Raw genomic sequence first — 22,250 nt, 5'->3', positions numbered from 1 at the left:
TTTTCTCTGAGCCTTTCTTTTCTTGCTAAATGATTTTATGATTAATTTATTCACTCACCTATTGCCCACAGAACTCGTTTACTCTTTACCAAATAAATGAATGGTTTCCAATATGAAGTCAGAGTTAGTCACATTGTTGCCTAAGTTTGAACCCCTAAAAATGACTTGTAAATAAGAAATAGATCCTAAAGAAAATAATTCTTTCAATTAATTCTAAACCTTTGAAAGCCATTTTTATGGTTTAGTGGTGTTCTTTGAGGATTTGCATGGCTATCAAATCCTTCTCGAGCTTTCTAGAATTCAAAATAGAAGAAGCAGCCTGAAAATCAATGTTTTGGGTAAGTTCAGCTAGTACTCATAGGGGTTCACTTTTCCAAGTCCTAGATTTGCTTTGCTGGAGGCCATACTGATCAGGGCCCATATCAATGAGAAGTTTAATAAGGAATTATTATAATGAAGCCTTTTCTGGCCAGAAAGTGACTAAGTAACTTTAAGGCAATATGATATGCTTTGAATGATAAACTGCATTCTGAAGAGACATTTGTTCAGTCATATTAATAAAGTAACCATAATTCTTTTCATTAATTGCTTGCATCTCAGCAAACATTTTTAGTCAACTAAAGGACCAAGAGAATAGTATCAACTTGACCTTTAACTTTTAACCTCAGCAGTGTGTCCTCACACCACTGTAGTAGCAGAGTGCTGCAGGCTTTATAAAGAAGGGCTACATGCAGAGATCCTTCCCTATTGTTTTCTCATAACATTTCTTTGGAATACTGCCCTAAACACTAAGGGTAGTTTGTCTGCCTATAACATCAGGAGGACTGCTTCTCTGTTTGATTAGTAGATCAAATAGGAGGATGAACTGGAGAACTTACTAGGGAACTAATAAAACATATTCGGGATACCACGTAATATTTTGTTTCTGGCTCTCCTATTTTTTGTTTTGCTTCCAGGTACTCGACTGCTCATTTTGGGCATCTTTGCTCATTTCTCTTATTATAAGGTAATCATTTTACAATATACAACATTGAACATGTATAAAGATCCCCCACATTTTTAGGTAGCTAAAGTTGGAGTTCAATGTTTTTTAGAACACTGTTTCTTAGTAGTAATGGAGAGAAGGCTATTAGCTATTTTAAAAATAGTAGCAAATTCTGGTTTCTCTAGAGATAAATTTTTGAATTCCCTTTTCAGGATCGATTGTTCCTTTATTCCTGCTCCTTAGGTTTCATATCTATGTATATTGGCTATGGGGGAGATGCCATCATTTAATGGTCACCGATTTAAAGCACATACAGAACACCTTTGCAGGCTGTTGTCTCTCAACTGCCACCATATGTGAGTCTTTGGTAAGCCATTCTAGCTTTCAATAGCCCAGTCTTTTCTAAGTAATGGGTCTGTGGTAAGGCCATGTATTTCCATGAGCTTTTAGTCCATTGTTATACTTCTTTTGCTAGGAAAATCTTGTGATAATTTTCTCTGGGGCAAATGCCTTGAAAGGGGATGTCCATTCTCTGCAAAACTTATCAAAACCCTCCCCTCTTACCACTGAACCTGTGGACTGGGTCAAATCCAGCACGTTCCAGGGAATGGGTACGCGCTATGATCTAGGAGAAAATAACTTATACCCCCAAGGACTTTCAAGGCCTTGCTAATTATGTGTATCAACAGAAACATGGGGAACATTTGTAGTGGTGCATTTTAAGGGCATTTGTCCAAAGAAGATATAACAGTAGATTGGGTTGAACTCATTGATATAAGAGCACTTCCCTAGAGATTTTAGATTTAATGTGTTAGCTTGTGCAGCTGAAGGTGACTCTAACATCTTCCTTGGTTGACTGACTAAAACTTGGACTTGGTGGTGGCCTACATTTAATGAGATGACAGGCCAGAGCTTCCTTGGCATGATGTGGAGGAGGGAATCCACAGGCTGAGGGAGATAAGACTACTAGACTGAATTTACCATGTGCAACTTACATATCCATCCCTCCACTTCTGTTCCACTAGATGGCCCAAAACTCATTCCTTTCATTAAGCCACTGAGTGATAAACTAGTGATATTAAGAATATCTGGCGGGCTTCCCTGGTGGTGCAGTGGTTGAGGGTCCGCCTGCCGATGCAGGGGACACGGGTTCGTGCCCCGGTCTGGGAAGATCCCACATGCCGCTGAGCGGCTGGGCCCGTGAGCCATGGCCACTGAGCCTGCGCATCCGGAGCCTGTGCTCCGCAACGGGAGAGGCCACAACAGTGAGAGGCCTGTGTACCGCAAAAAAACAAAACAAAACAAAACAAAACAAAATAAAAACAACTAAAAAAAGAATATCTGCATCTTTAAAACACTCTGTGGTTGCCCTCATTGGAAGGCCAGGTATGACTGTCAGGAGTGCTGCCACTGAGACAGGCTCCCTGATCTGATTATGATATGCTTTGGTATGGGTTCTCCATGCTTCTTTCCGTTAGGGTTTACTGAGTTTCTTAGATCTGGATGTTTACATTTTTCAACGAATTTGGAAAAATTTCAGCCATTATTTCTTCAAATCCTTTTTTTGTCCCCTATTCTCTCTCTTTTCCTTTGGGGACTATAATTACATGTATAGGAGGCTGCTTGGGCTGGTCCCACAACTCACTGATGCTCTACTGATTTTTTTTAGTCATTTTCTCTCTGAGTTTTATTCTGAATAGTCTCTATTGACATATCTTTGAATTCACTAATGCTTTATCCTTCAGTGTCTGATCTGCACTTAATTCCATTCAGTATATTTTTCATTTTAGACTTGTATTTTTCAACTCTAGGAGTTTGATCTGGGTCATTTTCATGCCATCATCTGTTTTTTTCCCCTAACACATTTATGCCTTCCTCTACTTTCTTGAACACGTGGTTACCACACCCCTGACTACTTAGTTCTATTACCTGTGTCATTCTGGGTTAGTTTTAATTGGTTTTTCTCCATCATATGGGTTATATTTTCCTACTTCTTTGCATGCCTGGTAATTTTTGATTGGATACCAGCAAGTGTGACCTTTACATTTTTAGATGCTGCATATTCTTGTATTTCTGTATGTATTCTTGAGCTTTGTTCTAGGATATAGTTAAGTTACTTAGAAACAGTTTGATCCTTTTAACGCTTGCGTTTAAGGTTTGTTATGCAGGACTAAACACGGTTGAGGACTGATGTTTTTCCCTACTAACCATGTAATACATTTCTGAGTACTCTACATGGTGTCCCATGTATCAGAAAGTTTTTTCATTCTGGCTTGTGGGATCACCAACTATTTCTGAATCTATGTGGGCTCTGAGGATGGTTCCACCTGCTCCATTTGAGTGTCTTTCCCCAACCTTGGGTTGTTTCCTCACACACATGTCTTGATCACTGCTCAGCTGAAGGATCTCTAAGTAAACCTCAATATATTTATAGGATTTTTTTTTTTTTTTTTTTTGCAGTATGCGGGCCTCTCACTGTTGTGGCCTCTCCCATTGAGGAGCACAGGCTCTGGACGCGCAGGCTCAGCGGCCATGGCTCACGGGCCCAGCCGCTCCGCGGCATGTGGGATCTTCCCAGACCGGGGCACGAACCCGTGTCCCCTGCATCGGCAGGCGGACTCTCAACCACTGTGCCACCAGGGAAGCCCTATAGGATATTTTTGATGATAAATAACAGAAACTCAGCTGACATTAAGTAAAAAAAATATATATTTTTTGGCTCATAAGAAAAACCTAGGGATAGAAGCTACTTGACGACAGTGGATGCAGGAGGAAATGAGGTCATCTCTCCTGGGCTTGCTCTTGGCTTTCTCCACCTATCTCTTCTCGCTGGTTCTCTTTGCATAATACTGTATGATTTCTTACTGGAGATGGCTTCCTCCAAGCCTAGGGAAAGGTGGCCACGAGAAGTGGCAGCTAACATCATTATCCTTCTAGCTCTTTCCCTAAGTTCATATATCAAAACTCAAGGAAGGGGACTTCCCTGGCGGCACAGTGGTTAAGAATCCACCTGCCAATGCAGGGGACACAGGTTCGAACCCCGGTCCGGAAGATCCCACATGCCGCGGAGCAACTAAGCCCATGTGCCACAGCTACTGAGCCTGCTCTCTAGAGCCCGCGAGCCACAACTACTGAAGCCCATGCGCCTAGAGCCCATGCTCCACAACAAGAGAGGCCACCACAGTGAGAAGCCCATGCACCGCAACGAAGAGTAGCCCCCGCTCTCCGCAACTAGAGAAAGCCTGTGCACAGCAATGAAGACACAAAGCAGCCAAAAATAAATAAGTAAATAAATTTGTAAAACAAACAAAAAAAACCAAAAACAACTCAAGGAGGATTTACTGGTCTGTCTGGGTTACATGTTCATCACTGAACCAAATATTGCACATGGGGGGTGCACTCTGGCAAGGCCAAAGTTAGCCCTACCTAAAACATGTAAAATGAGTTCCTTGCAGAAAACAGTTTTGTTACTGGAAGATGTTGAGGGAGGGATGCTGGGTAGACAAAACAGCAATGATCAATGCACCCAGTTTTCTCACCCAGTAAAGTGGGTGAAATAATCTAAAATGTAATAATGTATTAAGAGCATAGCACAATGTCTGGCCTATGATAAAAGCACAGTAAATCTTACATTATTATCAATAATCTGAGCTTGGTACCTCCAGGTGTCAGTAAATTTATTCACTTCTCTGCATCACTAATTTTCAATAAAGAAGTTTCTCCTTTGTCCCTCTGTGTCAAGAGTAACTTAAATTCCTACCTGTGGGGCCTCAATTTCCAGGTAGCTGGGTCCTGATCATCTCCCATTACAATTTTCCAAAATACCTGTTTCTGCCTTGCCTAAGCAGAGATCTTGTGTAAGCATCAAATTAGTAGCAGGAAACAGATGGTCCACTTGAGTTGGGTAATTTGACAAGAGTTTAATAAAGGAATTATTAACAAAGGTGTTGGCAGGTTATAGGGAAATCTCAAGGGGTAGTGCAGTAACCTGGGCTAATAGAAGGGTACTATTATTCTCCAAGGCCTGAAGCGACAAAGGACAGAATGGTGACTGAAACCAGAGAAAGAAGACACATGACAGGAGCTGGAATATTCAGCCAGTCTGTGACCCCATGGAGAGGGAGCCAGTGAATAAATACCCAGACCTCTACCTCTTCCTGATCTCCTGTGTTTCCCACTGGATGAATCTAACAGGAAGCCAAAGGGCACAGGAGCCTGTCATTCCAGTCCAAGGCCAGCCTGCTCCCTGGGACACGGAGAAGGGTGGCGAAGAGTAGACTAGAGAAACAAGTGGAGAATGTCCAGCATGCCCTAGGTCGCCTTAGTTTGGATGGTTCTCTCTGGGTGTTGTGTATCACACCTATTTGACCCTATTGGTTGATTTCCCAGTCCCTTTGGACTCATCATTTTGTCTCTGTTCTAAGAATAATCTATTCCTGGTCATGATCACAAAACCTATGTCTTTTCAGGATTTCCCTGGTCCTAAGGTAGGGAACACTGAACTTCTATAACCTGGAATGGGGTAGAAGACTGCTAGATACAGTCCGTATTTATGACAATGAGGTCACAAGTGCCTGGAAATTTGCAGTCTCATAACAGGAGGTTTTGTTCGTTAGTTGTGAACCTTGAGTGCATCCTCAGTCAAGCCATTTCTTGAAAGGGGCAGCTTTACTGGTGGACTGGAAAGAATTCGCATCAAGAAAGGAGAGCTGTCACCTTATGTGGACTCAAGTGGGAGGAGAAAACTGGGGTTAGGTTTAAAGATCTGCCTCTCAGCCTCTTCCACAGACACAAAATTTACCTGGTTTTCCAAAGTCCTTAGAGAGGAAGCCAGGGATGTGGGCAGAGGTAATAAAAAATAATGATACAAGTAAAAGAGAGGGAGATGAGGTAAAAACACGTTGTTGGAAAAATATATGGATAAAAATGAAGTCAAGGGAATGAGCAAAGTAACAACAAAACGGGGAAGGAGTAGAACTAAAGATAAACTTTCAACTCAGGAACCACAGGCAATCCTGCAATTACAGAGAAAGAGCAGGACTTAGCCTGGCTTTGGCTGCGGCAGATGAACCAGAGGCCAAGCAGCTGCCTGTTAACGCAGTTAGAGGAAAATGCAGGCCTGGCCCGGGTGTCTGCTCTTTTTTGCATCTGGCATGTTGCTCTCTGAAACACCTTGGAAGCAACTCAGCCAAAGCAAGTGAAGAAAAGAGGAAGCCCAGCTGTCTGGCTGACCACAAGCTTTGCTGAGCCATTTGAGATTGGTGGGTGATCTCAGACTGGTACCTCAAGAGATGGTCCCGGGTTGGTTTGAATAGTTTAGATATATTACCTAATATTTCAAAAGAAAATTCATAACCTAAGTGCCCCCTGGCTCAAGTGCATGTTTATTTTCACAGCCTTTGTCTTTCGGAGATCAGCACTCTGTTGCTGTGTTGCTATTGTAAGGATGGAAGAAAATAGAACCATTTTAATGTTGTGCTGTTTGCATTTCCCGACAGTTAAGAAGCAGCCCATTATTAGCTGGCAATACTGTTGTGACATCAGTGGTGACTTGGCTGCTTGCGATTCAGCTCAGGAAATATTTTCCTCGCTGATACAATTTTTTTTTCCTTTCTTTTTCCTTCTTCTTCTTTCACCTTCCATGCTTCATCCTCATGCACATGACTGGCTAAATGGCCATCCATGCTTCTGTTTTTTTCAAAAATGGGCCACCAAGATGCTAACACATGTTAAGCTTGACCCAGTTTCAAAACTTTGGATCCCCAGGAGCACTTTCTTATGGCTACCCCTGAATGGGCAAAAGGGAGCTGTCCCTGCTGTGTTGGGGTTGGCTGGGGGCATGGAGTGTCACATTCTAAGTGGAGTAGGGAGAGCCGGGCACAGAGGAAGGAGGATCTCAGAGCTTTGTGCTGGTAGGGGTGGTGGAGCCTGGGTGGGAAGGAAAGGGGGTACAGGAGGGGCTGCTGTGGGGTGTGGGAGACTGGTGAAAGAGAAAGACATCCTTGCCAGGGATGGGGACAGTAGAAGTGACAGGAGGTTGGTTATATGCAGGGGATCAATTTAATAAGAAGTATATTGAGGGGTTTCCCAGGTGGCGCAGTGGTTAAGAATCCGCCTGCCAATGCAGGGGACCCGGGTACAAGCCCTGGTCCGGGAAGATCCCACAAGACGCGGACCAACTAAGCACGGCCTGTGGCGATCCCACACGCCACGCCACAACCACTGAGCCTGTGCTCTAGAGCGCGCATGCCACAACTACTGAAGCCCGTGCGCCTAGAGCCTGTGCTCCGCAACAAGAGAAGCCACCACAATGAGAAGCCCACGCACCCCAACAAAGAGTAGCCCCTGCTCACCACAACTAGAGAAGGCCCGCGTGCAGCAATGAAGACCCAACGCAGCCAAAAATAAATTTAAAAATTTTTTTAAAAGTTAAGAGCTAGTAATAACCAATTAGTTAAAAAAAATAAATAAAAGTACACTGAGGACAATTGAAGTTAGGATTCTTATTATTGGAAAAGAGAAGTAAATATATAAAAGGAGAGAAAACTAAAACTTGATATAAGAATTGAATTATAGGGACTTCCCTGGTGGTCCAGTGGTTAAGAATCCGCCTGCCAATGCAGGGGACATGGGTTGGAGCCCTGGTCCGGGAAGATCCCACATGCCGCAGAGCAACTAAGCCCATGAGCCACAACTACTGAGCCTGTACTCTAGCGCCCACGAGCCACAACTACTGAGCCTGCGTGCCACAACTACTGAAGCCTGCGCACCTAGAGCCCATGCTCCGCAACAAGAGAAGCCACCACAATGAGAAGCCCGCACACCACAATGAAGAGTAGCCCCTGCTCACCACAACTAGAGAAAGCCCGCGCACAGCAACGAAGACCCAATGCAGCCAAAAATAAAAAAGTAAATAATAAAAATAAAATTCATTATAAAAAAAAGAATTGAATTATAGATATTCATATGATCTCATGGTTTTTAATATATGTAGATACAGGGTAAATATACGTAAAATGTACCTGTATGAGTTTGTGTATACTTTGCATGTTGCAACCTTTTTCTAAGTTTGGGCTTGTTTCAAAATAAAAACTAAAATAAAGAAAAGCACTCTTTAAAATGGAGGTATTGTACTAACAACATGATATTGTTAAACAAATTAAATGAGAGGGTACAATATAGTGCCTGGCACATAGTCAGCTCTCAGTAACTATTCTTATTATTATCCCCTGGGATAAAAGCATACCATGAACCTTATTCTGTATCTTGGGGGTTTTTTTCCACTAAAAATATATCTTGGAAATCTTTTCATAACAGTTCATACCTTGTTTTGTAAAGTTAATAAATCTAGCTTGTGTTCTTCATTATGTTATTGTTATAATTAGGAAAACAAAAAACAATAATTGTTGGGGGGATAATCTGCCTCAGTATGTCATCTGCTGATGACTCATAATTTAATTAATTCTCATTGCTAATGGAAACCTCTGGTTGAACAGGCATAGTTATATTTTAATAGCAGCTCTTGAGTGGAGAGTATAAGAAAAAATATCCAAAACCACATCTGTGGACACAAAGATATTCACACTAATTTTTCCTATTTTTGTAAAGCTCGGAATCAAATGCACTGAGTAATTAGAGCAGCTGTCAAAATTCATTCTTTCAATCATTTCTTCAGTCCGTGGACAAATCTCTATTTAAGGACTGCTGTGATCAGTCACTGTTGGATGTGCTAGGAAGGCAGCCGTGAAGTAAACAGTGCCCCTGCCCTCATGGGGCTCTCTCATTCTAGTGAGAGACTGATAAGAAACAAACACTCAGTCTTATATGATACATTATTTGGTGATAAGTTAAACACGAGATCAGTCCCTTCCCTTCTTACCTTAAGAAAGGTAATTTGGTAATTTTTTAAAGTGTGTGCCTTATCAATCATTTAACTTTTAGTAAACTTTTGAGCCTGGGTTTCCACATATGAAGGTCCAAGAGGGAGGGGACATATGTATACATATAGCTGATTCACTTCACTGTACAGCAGAAACTAACACATTGTAAAGCAGTTACACTCCAACAAAAAAAAATTTTGAAATGGAGATAACAATAATTGTAAGTTTGCTGTAATCAAATACATTAAGTGCCCAGCATAAAGACAGCCCCTTAGCAGGTACTTGATAAACAGAAGCCATTATTAGGTATACGTTGTACAATTTGGGGATCTCGAATTTGAGACTAAGAGAAAGGGGGTGGGTTTGATTTACAGGGAAGCTGTTTCCTACCCCAGGTTGGGTGTATCACCAATATGTCCCCAGACCTCAATAACCTGTTCCCACGACATAAGTCACGTTTTCTTTACTGTCCTATCATACCTCCCACCCACAGGAATGGGGAGTCCATTCTTCTACTGGGTCACCTTCCAGAAGGAATCCCAAGAAGCCTGTCATGGTCTCTTGTCACCTGCCCAGCAGCCCACACTTTGAACAGTCACCTTGCACTGCCCTGTAATCGGGTGCCAGGTCACTCTTCTCAGAGGCCACAGCTCGCACTAACCTCTCCAAAGCATGCCAAGTCCAGACCTAGCCTTGCAGAATATGCTGAATCTTTGGGTCTTTATCCTGAAAGTACTGAGGAAACTGAAAAGTTTTAAGAAGGGAATGACTTGGCCTCAGTTATACTGTAAAAAGAATTCTCAGGTTGCTGTGTAAAGAATGGGGATTAAGAATCAAGAGAAGAAGCAGGGAGAGTGGTGATGCTCCTGCTGTAACCCGGGTGGGAAATAGTGGATGCAGGGTCAGGAGGGCCGAGAGGAAAGGGAAGCAGCACAGGTTTGAGATTTGGCTGTTTTGGAGGCAGAACTGATAGTACTGCTGATGGATTTGATGCTGGAGTGGGAAGGAGTAGGGAAGTTGCCAGCTTGAACATGTGGGTGAATTTATATGGCTGTGTCATTTATTAAAAATGGGGAAAAACCAGGGCTTCCCTGGTGGCGCAGTGGTTGCGAGTCCGCCTGCCGATGCAGGGGACACGGGTTCGTGCCCCGGTCTGGGACGATCCCACATGCTGCGGAGCGGCTGGGCCTGTGAGCCACGGCTGCTGGGCCTGCGCGTCCAGAGCCTGTGCTCCGCAACGGGAGAGGCCACAGCAGTGAGAGGCCCGCGTACCGCAAAAAAAAAAAGAAAAAAAAAAAAGGGAAAAACCATGATGTTTAATAAAAACTTGACTAAGTGCTAAAGGAATCTCAAGTTGAGTGCTTGACATTGCAGGGACCAATGGGTACTTTTGGGGCTTACAGCTGGCCTAAGACAAACCTCAGGGTCCCAGGCTAGCCCCTGGAGACTTCTGCGTGGCCAGAACCGGCTCAAACTCACCTGTAAAATGTCCTCAGTTCCATCCCTAAGCCATCAGTCCCCTTGAAGCAAAGCAGTTTCTCTCTTCTATCCTGAGGCATGTGCATTTCCATCTCAGGATGGTTAAGGGTGGGAAAAATCACCCCCCACAGAGGATGGCCTCAGCTACACTGCCCAGCTAAGGTAATCAGCAAAACGTGCCCAAGAACATTTTACAAAGTCTGGGCTCTCCACTTTGAAACTGCAGCAAGTGGAGGATAGTCCAGGTTACAAACATTTTATGGCCAGAAAAAGTGCTCTGGAGCACAGTCCAGTTAAAAATGCCGATAATTCCCATTACAAAGCAGAACATTTCACATCTCACAAACTGTGGCATCTATCTTCAGATGTGTGGAAACCTTACCACCTGCTCTAAGAATAAGAGAGAGGGACTTGCTTCACATTTTTGCAAATAAAGGGGCCATTTACATAAATAAAAAATAAAAGTAACTTCCGAGTATCAGTTGTTTGGATAAACAAGCTAACAATCTCCAGTCAATGCCCTACCATGTGTACCTAAGGAAGCCTTTCTATGGAATTAACTTTTCACTCTCATTCTTATTTAATAAATGCACTTGTCAGATAGCTGGGTCTTAATCAGAACTTCTGCTTTCCAAAGCAGCTGCTACCAATGACTGGGCTCAGAAGGTATCTCTAAGACAGGGTGGGGATGGGTGGACATCCCTAGAGGAAAGATTTAAGTGTCCAAATAAGCCATCAGCACAACTCAAGCGTAGTGAGGGGAGTCCTCACCATCCTGGCTCCCTTTGCCTTGCTTCCTTCTCCTCTCTGACTTCAAGGTACCCGTTTATTTCCTTCTCTGAGGCAGGCACTCAGCTCCACGTTGCCAGCTTCTCTGGCCTCAGCAGCAGTAAATAATAATAATGGCTCACAATATCTGTTAAGCCCCTTCCATACACTGGTAGGCAACGTGGTAAGCACTTTACAGGCATCGTCTTATAACCCTGTATCAATTCCGGGAAACAGTAATATAGATCACTGTACTCATTTTATACACAGAGAGCACCAACCATGAAATGAAGCCCTTTGCCTGATGTGACACACTTCGTGTCAGAAGTCAGGTTTTTGTGACTTCAAGGCCCAAGCTCTTTCCTCTTTGCATTCAGCCATTTCTTGTTGCTTTCCCTTGTTTCTCCTGGCCAGTGCTTCCGGTTACCAGCCTCTCCATTCAGCTAATTTCCTCACAACAGATTGATCTTGCCCCGTTCCCCAGTGCCCTGAGGGTTCCCTGGCAACCACCAGGCCTTGAGGTTCTCAGCTAACCCGTGCTTTGCAAGTGCTCTCTGCCGCCCTCACCTGGCAAGTCTTAACAAGGATTAGCTCCTTGGTCAACACACATTTGCTAAGAGTAGCGTGACTTTTCCGTATACGTCTGTTTCTATGAATCACATGCTTATGTATTACTGTTTAAATTAAAATAATAATGATAAATTGTCAAGACCAGAATCTTAAGAATATACTTAAGGCCTCGAAAATGGATTAAAGAGAATGTAAATTTAACTTGTAATTGGATACATGGATCCTCAAGAAAAGTTAATGGGAAGTAAGAATATTTCAAATTCAGAATCCTTTGAGGCTTTTCCTAGAGATGAGAAATTATAATTTTTTTTTAGAGAAATTATAATTTTTTAAAGGACCGTATCTCTTTATCCTGCTTATACGGTAGTCCCCCCTTATTTGCAGGGAAAACGTTTCAAGCCCCCCAGTGGATGCCTGAAACCCTATATTTTTTCATACACATGCATACCTATGATAAAGTTTAATTTGTAAATTAGACACAGTGAGCGATTAGCAACAACAACTAATAATAAAATAGAACAATTATAATAATATACTGTAATAAAAGTTAAAGTGAACGTGGTCTCTCTCTCAAAATATCTTGTACAAACGCAATGCCTTTCCCAACTGAACTAAGCACTTACCATGAACTGTGGCGATAACTTTTGCAGTTTGAGGTGCGGCAGCAAAACCAGCACGAGTTTCTTTTTCCTTCTTCACAATTTCACAGAGAAGATTCCGTCTCACCACAGGCCTTAGCTACCTCAGCACATGGTATTTTCCCTTTCCTCATTAAGCTGAGGACTTTCACCTTTTCAGTTAAAGGAAGCACTTTACAGCTTCCCTTTCGCATAACTTAATTGCCAGCATCACTACTCTTGCGTTTTGGGGTCATTATTAAGTAAAATAAGGGTTACTTGAACCCTAGCACTGCAATACCCTCACACTTGATCTGACAACCGAGAGGTTAACCCAATTACCAACAGGTGATACGCGGGCAAATTAAGAGTCAAGTCCCGGGCAGGATATCGCGAGATTTAACCACTACTCAGAACATCGCGAGATTTCATTATGCTACTCAGGATGGCCTGCAATTTAAAACTGACTAATTGTTCACTTAACGGAATTTTCCTTTTACTATTTTCAGACCACAGTTGACTTTGAGTAACTGAACGCATAGGAAGCAAAACCGCGAATAAGAGAGGACAATTGTACATATGTCTGTTCATGACGCTTTGCCAAAGTGTTTCAGGAAAGCCAGTCTAAAGTGTAAATTTACTATTATGAGAAGATCATTACTTCTTAAGCTTATTAGAAATAAGCCAATGCGAGATAAGTAATTATCTTTCGGAATGCTAAATTACTTGTTTGATTCTGTGCCAGGCATACAGTAGGTGTTCAGTCAGTGTTTGATGAATTATAAAGAGTACCTAAATAGCTTTTACAAATTCCGGAGAAGTGGAAAGGAATGTTGTTTGACTTGGGTTAACACTGGAAGTTTTCCTAAACACACAGTTGTTTGAAGGCTTTACTCAATAAAATACTGTACTAGTACAATGAAGTAGTGGGTATCCTGTTTCCCCAAAGTTAATGACTTTCTCAAGCATTTGGCCTTCTTACCATACGATTAGCACCATTATTTCTAGGCCAATCAATAGGCACAGTTCCAAGATTAAGAGCAATTTGGACCATTATTCTCCTTTCATCACATATTCATTATTTTCCATTTGAATAAGACCTGTAATCAGTGTTATTTACCAATCTTTATGGTGAAACTTTAAACCACTGATTATTCCTGGCTTTGCAGGTATTAAACGCCATTTCAAATATCCTTTCAATAATTTTTTAGTAGCTAATGAAGTCCATTTTTCCAGATTTTTCAGTCCACTGAAGGCACATTGAACCCCCAAGAGTCTTTAAAAAGTATGTGTGGGCTTCCCTGGTGGCGCAGTGGTTGAGAGTCCGCCTGCCGATGCAGGGGACACGGGTTCGTGCCCCGGTCCGGGAGGATCCCACGTGCCGCGGAGCGGCTGGGCCCGTGAGCCATGGCCGCTGAGCCTGCGCGTCCGGAGCCTGTGCTCCGCAACGGGAGAGGCCACAGCAGTGAGAGGCCCGCGTACCGCAAAAAAAAAAAAAAAAAAGTATGTGTTGTTTAATTGGTGGCAGCTGTTCCTTAGAAAGTTACCTAAGTATATAAAAGTGTTTTTTTCCCGTTTAACAGCTCTTTAAAAAAATCAGTTTAAGTTATCCTTGACATATATATGGAGTACATATAAAGGCCCCCTGAAGTTCTTTGATATTGAAAATTTCAAATATTATAACTCAAACATAGGCAAGAAATTATAGGACAGTATCCTGTAATTTTGGATTTACTTACTAAAAATTTAAAAATATATATTCTTTTGGTACTCTGGATAGAGTTCTTAAAAAGAAGTTACTAATTTATTGTAGTTAATTCTAAAGCATGTACATTCTGTATTACTTGAATGCAACATTTTCCTGCTCTGGCCTTGAATTCTTTCCAAAAATCATTAAGTACTGGATACATACAGTAATAGCAGACATGCTTAAATGTCACTATTAATCCAGTTTATAACCTCTAACATTTTATGGGAGAAATTTGAAAATGAAACCCTTACACAGACATCTAATGTCCAAAATATAATGATTTTACAGTTGAAGGATAGCCAAGATGCAGATTTTCTGAGTGTGGTTTCACAGCGAGTCTGCACGCAGATGAAATATGGCTTTTAAGAACATAATCTTCATGGAAAAGGTCTTTCTTGTCATAGCACTGGGCTGACTTTCAAGCCAAGGTCAAAGTCCTTTCTGCAGATCTATTTTTAGGTTTCCCATTTCTCACCAGGACATTCCGGGTTTTGAGTTAGTGCGACACAGACTGCATCGTGCTGTAGAAAGAGGAGGGAAGCCTCCTCTCTGCGGTTTTCCTACTTCTGTCCGTAGACTCCCTGCTTCGTGCACCCCGGGGGTGGATTGGCACCATCCAGCTAGGCGCCCCCCTGTGGTCACCTTGCCCTATTAAGGAGGACGGTCCCTGCGATAGCAAAGGCATACTCGGGGCTCTCCCTCCTTTTGTCTATTTTGGATTTTCTGAGACAGTGGCAACCTTCTGTTATCGTTATTAATCAAGAATTGTCTAGATCTTCAAACTGTAAACCTGAAGGAAAAAGTAGTGAGGTCAAAGTGATTTAAATTAGGTCGAGATGGAAGAGACCCGGAAACGAGAGCATGCTGATAGAAAATGTCGAATGTCATTCATTTATTTTTGAAACTGAATGCAGAGCACATAGAAATCTGTAACAGAAAAATAAATCAATGCATTTCCGTTTCATATTATGGTCTTTCACTGATAGAGACAGAGGAATGAAGATGAAACCAGGAAGAAAGCCAAGCAAGCAACCTTGATGTGGGCAGAATCTCCGAGGGGAAAATACCTAATGTAATAAGCATGTATTTTTTTTTCTAAAAAAGAATCACTTGGTTTTTAAAAGGAGTGTTTTCTAAATTTGTTATAAGCAGTGCTTTGATTTTATAAAAAGTTTAGAAGCATATGCATCCATAAAATAATTTTTCCTTAGTTTTTAGTGAGGAAAGATTTAAATATTCGGTTCTGGAAGTTGGACGATATTGCATCGTCTCCTCGCACCCCATAAAATTTTACTTTCATTGTGTAGCAGCCCCATCTGGTGGTTATTTGTAAACTTTCCACTAAAGATACGTTGCATTTTCACAGTTACGGGCAGAAGTAAGATCCTCTCTTTTCATTTTCGCTGTAGGCTGGATGAAGTTAAGCAGGAAAGAAGAAAGAGCATGCATCAATTCAGTTTAAAAGGTCACAGGCAGGAGAGGGGAGTACATGGAAGGGATTCACTAAATGCAGGTTGAATTAATGATGGGTGAAGGGAGAGTTGTGTTAAAAGCTGAGAGGGAGTGCGATAAGGTCCCTCAGAGGGAGCACCGTCAGCTCCCTCATTAACCTGCGAAAGCATTTGACCTTGTGCCTGTCTGCTTCACTAGACTGGGGAGACTTTCTTACCCATCTCTGTATCCTTACCTCTTAACACAGAGCTTTGCAATGCCAGGCCCCTGCCCTGGGGAGAACTCTGATTTCACATGGCTGAAACACAACTGGAACTAGCATCCGAAGAACAGGAAGGTAACAAAACAGCCAGAGGGACAGAAGAAGTGGTCCACTCAGGGAGAGCTGAAGCGAGGATTTGAATGCTAGCAGAACTCGTTTTCCATCTGGTGTGTCTGAGTATCCTTGCTTGTTGCCTCATTTTCTCCTCTGCTTCTTAACTGGCTCTTTGCTGTTTTCAGGCTCACATCGTCACAGCTCTCTAACTGCTCGCAACAGGCACTCAATAATATTAGTTCTTTTCCTGAGGAGACGGGTGCTTACCTATTGGTCTCCTAGGCACCTTTGTATTTGGACAAAAACAGCTTTAAGCAGCAGCCAAGGGAGCTGTGAAGGACGAACAGCAGAAGAGCACACGCACGGGAAGGAAAGTTTTGTACCGCTTGTTTGTATGGAAGGCAAGCCCAGGGTTTTTCTGGTTTTTTGCTAATAAATTTATTTTATTTATTTATTTTTGGCTGCGTTGGGTCTTCGTTGCTGTGCGCGGGCTTTCTCTAGTTGTGGCAAGCGGGGGCTACTCTCCGTTGTGGCACGTGGGCTTCTCATTGCTGTGGCTTCTCTTGTTGCGGAGTACGGGCTCTAGCCGCGGGCTTCAGTAGTTGTGGCTCGTGGGCTCTAGAGCGCAGGCTCAGTAGTTGTGGCAAACGAGCTTATTTGCTCCGTGGCACGTGGGATCCTCCCGGACCAGGGCTCGAACCCGTGTCCCCTGCACTGGCATTCTTACCACTGCGCCACCAGGGAAGCCCAAGCCCAGAGGTTTTATTTTATGTTGTTTACGTAGGAAAGTCACAGACGGGGGCTTCCCTAGAGACTGTCTTCTGTAGCCACTGTGTGCTCCCAGCAGTTCCCAGAGCTCTCTCTTACTCCCACAGCTGGCAGAAGTGTGCTTCTGCAGGGTCCCTGATGCGGAAGAACTGAGCTATTTTCGGAATGAACAGCCCACCTACTGTTAAGTAATGTTCTGTCTCTGATGCAGGCTTTCCACAGCGGAAAATGTGCTGTGCACTTGGCTGCAGCCTCTACTACGCATCTGCTCGTCAAGGCTGAACCTCAGCTCTGAGATCCAGCTCTGAACCAGCAAGTGGTCTCAGAAGACTCTGCCGGCATTAAGAGGCAGACTACGGCTGGAGACGGGTTGGGGTGACAGCTAGTCTACTAGGAGGGTCTGGTGGAATCAATTAAGAAAGTTAAGCAGGGGAGCCCATCAGCAGGCGACTGCCTCTCCTAGAACCCCATCTAGCAATCTTCCCCAGAGTTATTCAAGCAGTGGTGGGCCCTGGAGCAGAAGCTTTGCTGCAGTATTAAGCTGGAAGGTAGTAAAGTTTAGTAAAGTTATTTAGTATTTAGTTAGTAAAGTTTAGTAAAGTTTAGTAAAGTTACAGGCTTCCCAGAATCCAAGCTAAAGCCACAGTTTCCTGAACAGTTTTCCAATAGCACTCCATCTCCTATTAAAAGTATAGTTAATCTGGACCTTTTTTTCCCCTTCATGTCAGAAAAGAAATGTGTTTCTGATAATAAATGCTCCCTTTGCTGCACAGGACTGTGGTTGGCAAATTGCTGCCGCATAGTATAAAACTAAGCAATGAAACGTGAGACATGTGCCTCGTATAATTTGCTACAGGTGGATACAGCTATTCTCTATTATCAAAGCACAGAAGCAGCCCCCCAAGCAGGACCAGATCAAATTCTATCATACCTTCCACCCCGACACAACAAAACAACCAAACCATTGAGTTTCCTAGGGAAATTTGGTTTCCAGGTAACTGCTGGGTCACAAATTCTTTTGAAAATGATGCTTATATTCCAAAAGAATCCTTGGGTTATATGGTGATAGAGTATCTTGGAATGCTTAGCTAAGTTGATTTGTAGGAGGCAGGAAACCTGGTCTAGCAACAGTATGGATAATAAAATTATCCACATCGCTATCCCGTAGGGAATCTTTGGAGCATCGTCTAATTTATCTTGATTATGGTCATTAAAAAAACTAACAATTTTTTTCAAATGAGAGATCCCTTTTTAAAAATGTCAACTGAGAAAAGATTTTTTATCAGTCCTTTCCATTAAAACCCTCTCTTAGTGTCCTTGGTATTTACTGAGTACCTCGTAGGGATCTCTTAAAAGGCTCCAGCTGTGCAGAAGTTGATGGGCGATCTATGTAAGCAAAAAATATTCTAGTGAACTAGATAGTGCTGTGGAGTTCTACACTGTTTGGGTATTTCTGCCACTTCATTTTTTAAAACTGAGTTCGATAAACAAATGCTACGGGCCTAGGTCTCGATTACCCAGCCTATCCCCTCTTCCTGTGGAATTTGAACTTGAGATTAGCTCAGGCAACGTTGATGATTGCTAGCCTTCACCTCTAACCCTGGAGCGAGAGCAAGGATTTCTCAATAATTAAGTGTAGAGATGGTTCCCTTCCCTCCTCACCTCACAAGCTCAATCAGGTGGTCGATGTTTCAGGTAAAAGTCCAGTCCTCTTCAATTTTTCACTCGGCACAAAAAGGAGAGCCAAGGAGGAGTGACTAGACTTTGTAACTGCTCATTACGGGGACATTCATTACACTTTTTCGTATGCAATATGTTAATAGGCCGAGATATCATGGCAGAGGGTCCATAACTAATCTACCGTAATAAATAAGAGTAACGGCAATGGCGCCAGTATACTCTACAACATAATGTGCTGCTGGCAAAGTGTGACATTTTGAATAAACTTTATTCTTGAGGTATTTAAAAAACATAAAGGCAGTAATGAAATATGGAACACAACATCAGTTGACACAGCAATTCCTGCCTCCCAAGACCCTGCTAAATAACCACAGTTTAAATCTTCATCTCGAAATATACAGCTCTTCTATGATTTTAAGTGAGCTATAAAACTTTTATGGAGTATGCCCTAACTTTATTTTTAAAATATTCTCCACTATTATAGTAAAGGTGACCCAGAAGTACCTTGTGAATTATAGAATAACATATTTAAGCTATTAAATTCACCCCTCTAGACAATACATAAGCCTTCTTTGTACTCACATGTCTCCTGGAGGGAAGGAGGAATACGAAAGAATCTAGAATGGACCATTTACCCAAAACATACTGATTTTAACTCCAGAAGTGACTGAATTGTACTTCAAATGGGCAAACTTAAATTTTCTGCCACCAAGTTGAAACAAGGATTCAAAAGCTAACACCACTTATTATAGAAACTTAGAGAAAGTCAAATATTTGTATACCTGAGTGTTGAAACTGTGAAAAGTTCATACCCCCGACACCTGGTTTAGAGATGTTGTTTTTGGACATACAAAAGCTGATTTAGGCCTGTGGAATGAGTTTGTTCCCACATAAGGAGAACTAATTTTAAGTCCAAAAACTAATTAAGATACTCAAGTGCGGACTTCCCTGGCAGTGCAGTGGTTAAGAAACCGCCTGCCAATGCAGTGGAAATGGGTTCGATCCCTGGTCTGGGAAGATCCCACATGCCGCGGAGCAACTAAGCCAGCACGCCACAACTACTGAGCCTGTGCTCTAGAGCCTGCGAGCAACACCTACTGAGCCCGCATGCCTAGAGCCCGTGCTCTGCAACAAGAGAAGCCGCAGCAATGAGAAGCCCGCGCACCACAACAAAGAGTAGCCCCTGCCCGCCTCAGCTAGAGAAAGCCCGTGCCCAGCAATGGAGACCCAACGCAGCCAAAAATAATTAATTAATTAACTAATTTTAAAAAAAGATACTCAAATGCTTTTTATTTATTGCCAGTCTCATCACTGAGTTGTGGTTCTCCAATTATATCAAGCTCCTGTACATTTCTTAGTGAAGTACAATTTACTTTCTACCTTTGTTTCTTCTTTTTAAGCTTACATTCTTTGAAAATAGTTGTAGTCTACTAAATATATCTATATTTATATATATATAAAGTACATACACACACGGTATGGCCTTCAGCTTAACGCAATATGTGTAATCTTGTTTGGATAAAGTGACAATGGTGTTTTAAAAATGAGAAAGTGATTCATCTATTTATTTCTTCTCTTTCCCACTGAAGTCACCTACGATAACTAGACTGTGTCATAACCAATGAAAGGTATTTAGTAAACAGTTTCGTTTACGTGGTGCCATATGAAGCATTATCCAAAGGACACTAGTCTAAGTCACTGACCGAAAGTTCTGTGAACTCTCATGAAAAATCTACTTCCAAAAACATTTAGTAAGAACGCAACTGTTTACTGAATTCAGGGGTCTGGTTAAGACTAATACCCTCTGGGGACTTCCCTGGTGGTCCAGTGGCTAAGACTTCGCACTCCCAATTCAGGGGACCCAGGTTCGGTCCCTGGTCAGGGGACTAGATCCCACATGCCGCAACTAAAAGATCCCGCATGCCACAACTAAGACCTGGCACAGCCAAATAAAATAAATAAATAAATATTAAAAAAAAGACTAACACCCTCTGTTTCAGTATTCATAGAGGGCGAGGCACGTGGCACTGTCTTTTTTTCTCAGTAGGACTCTACTGTGTGAGCACTAGGTTCCTTTTTATCTGTACTCAGTTGCTCATCCCTTCTCTTTTCTCTCTTAACTCCCAGCCTCAGTTTCTTGCTAAGGGAAGAAGTCAAGGGGGGACGCAGCCAGATGAGTTTAGTGGCTGGAAGGCTGGAAGGTTTGGGTTTGGTTATTTTCCCTGTGGCTTCGGGGGAAGTGCGTTGCTTAGTCTCTCTGGCTGAAAAGCAGGTGGGCAGGGCAGACAGTTGCCCTTTATTTCAGGTAATGTTAGATGAACAGGAAGTCTGTATTAGGTACAGTTTTAGTGGGAGGAGAAAAGGAAATCCTTTCCATTTTGTCAATAGACTCTTCCATTCCCATCATACTCACCAGAGGAGTAGGAGATATAGAAAATCAGAGAAGAGCGGCAAAGGGAAGGAAGAGGCAAGTAGGTGGGATTTACAAGGTGGCGGGGGAGAGGGGAGGGCGAAAGAGGAAGAGAGGAGCAAGTGGAGAGGCGCCAGGATCCTGCGCTGGGAGCGGGCTGGGGGCTGCAGCCCCGCAGGTGGGGCAGGAGGCAAGCCGCCCTTCGTGGGGACTGTACGGGGGTGCTCACAGGCCTCCTTCCCGCGGCCACTTTAGGCCTCACCCCACAGTTCACAGGACTTCTCTAAGGTCTTCTGTCACAATTTGAAAATAGTCAAACCATCATTTTCCTTTAAAAAATTATTGAAAAAACTCTTCGACGATGGCCTGTGCCAGATATTTCTCAACAATTTAAAATCCTCCCAAGTGGAAGGAAATCAAATCCCTTAAGACACGTACACACACATACACACAGAAATTCTGTCTTACAAGCAAAATTCATACTTTAGTTTACAAGTATCCCTGTAGTGTCATTATTTTTGAAACCATTTCGAAGGGCTAGCGTAAAGCAGCTTTTTGGAGTGATGAATCTGTATCCTGAAGGTGGTTACACAGACCTATACATACATGAAAATTCATAGAGCTATATACCCAAAAAAGTCAATTTCACTGTATTATAATTTTTAAAAGTAAAATAAAATACAACATTTTACTGCGATAAGAAAAAAAAAAAAAGCCCAGCTCCCTTGTAAGATCCAAGGTGTCTCTCCCCTCCTCCTCCGTAATTAGCATAAAGGCTAAGGTGGCTGTTTGGAAGAAAATAGATTTACTTGAAAGGTCCAGACTCTATTAAAACGTTAATGCACTCAGTTAAACAATACTTGTTAAACACTTGCTGTGGAATTCCCCAAAAGTCACTTTCCTTGAGGAGCCGGCGTTTTGTTTTTCCCTCAGGGTGTTCAGATAGACTCACATTCAGCAGGTCTGTGCTCTCCTTCTGACATTGCATCTCACTCTCCTTGGACGTCAGTGGTCCTCCTTTGCAAAGTGGGGGTCATTCCTTTTCTTTCCTCAGATGGGTTGGTATGAGGATCCCCTCAGGTGAGGTCTGGGGAGAGAGCTGTGTAAACCACTCTGTGGATGACAAGTGTGGATATTATTGGGACCAGCTCTGTGTTCCCTCAAGTCCAAAGACTGGATGGTAGGCTCGAGGTGGCATCTCTGCTCCTTTGCTGGAAAGGAGAAAACAGAAACGGAGTTGGTCTTCTCTGAGTTCCCCAGGAGACTGTAAGTGTTGACACTCGCAAGCAAGCTCTAAACAGCCCCATTGCTGACACCCTGATATCCCAGGAAGAAGGGAGGATGCAGCAGGGAGTGATGTCCGGAGAGCTAGGGAAGCCCAGTGCACCAGGGATGAGAAGGACTCCTGGCACAGGACTGAAGTTTGGATGGCACACACCAGAATTGTCTGTCTGCAATTGTCAGCCTGGTGCTCTACCAAAGTTCCATGGTGTTGAGTGTAACCCTTGTGGGCAGAGATCATTGAGGCAGCATAAATAAGTGGGACAGCCTAGTATAAGAATTCCAAGATCCTCT

General features: G+C 42.8%; 1 long non-coding RNA gene across 2 annotated transcripts in view; it reads right to left on the bottom strand.

The window, feature by feature from the left end:
• Positions 1-18,943, bottom strand: part of LOC138414127 (uncharacterized) — a 101,705-nt gene extending 82,762 nt beyond the window's left edge. For both annotated transcript variants that reach the window (XR_011246530.1, XR_011246529.1), the window contains exon 1: positions 18,848-18,943. This is a non-coding gene — a long non-coding RNA (uncharacterized lncRNA). The remainder of the gene's footprint in view (positions 1-18,847) is intronic.
• Positions 18,944-22,250: the final 3,307 nt, after the last annotated feature.

The sequence above is a fragment of the Delphinus delphis genome, chromosome 7, assembly GCF_949987515.2.
Source record: "Delphinus delphis chromosome 7, mDelDel1.2, whole genome shotgun sequence".
Classification (NCBI taxonomy): domain Eukaryota; kingdom Metazoa; phylum Chordata; class Mammalia; order Artiodactyla; family Delphinidae; genus Delphinus; species Delphinus delphis.
Note: the sequence above shows the minus strand (reverse complement) of the source record. Positions and strands in the feature narration are given on the sequence as shown.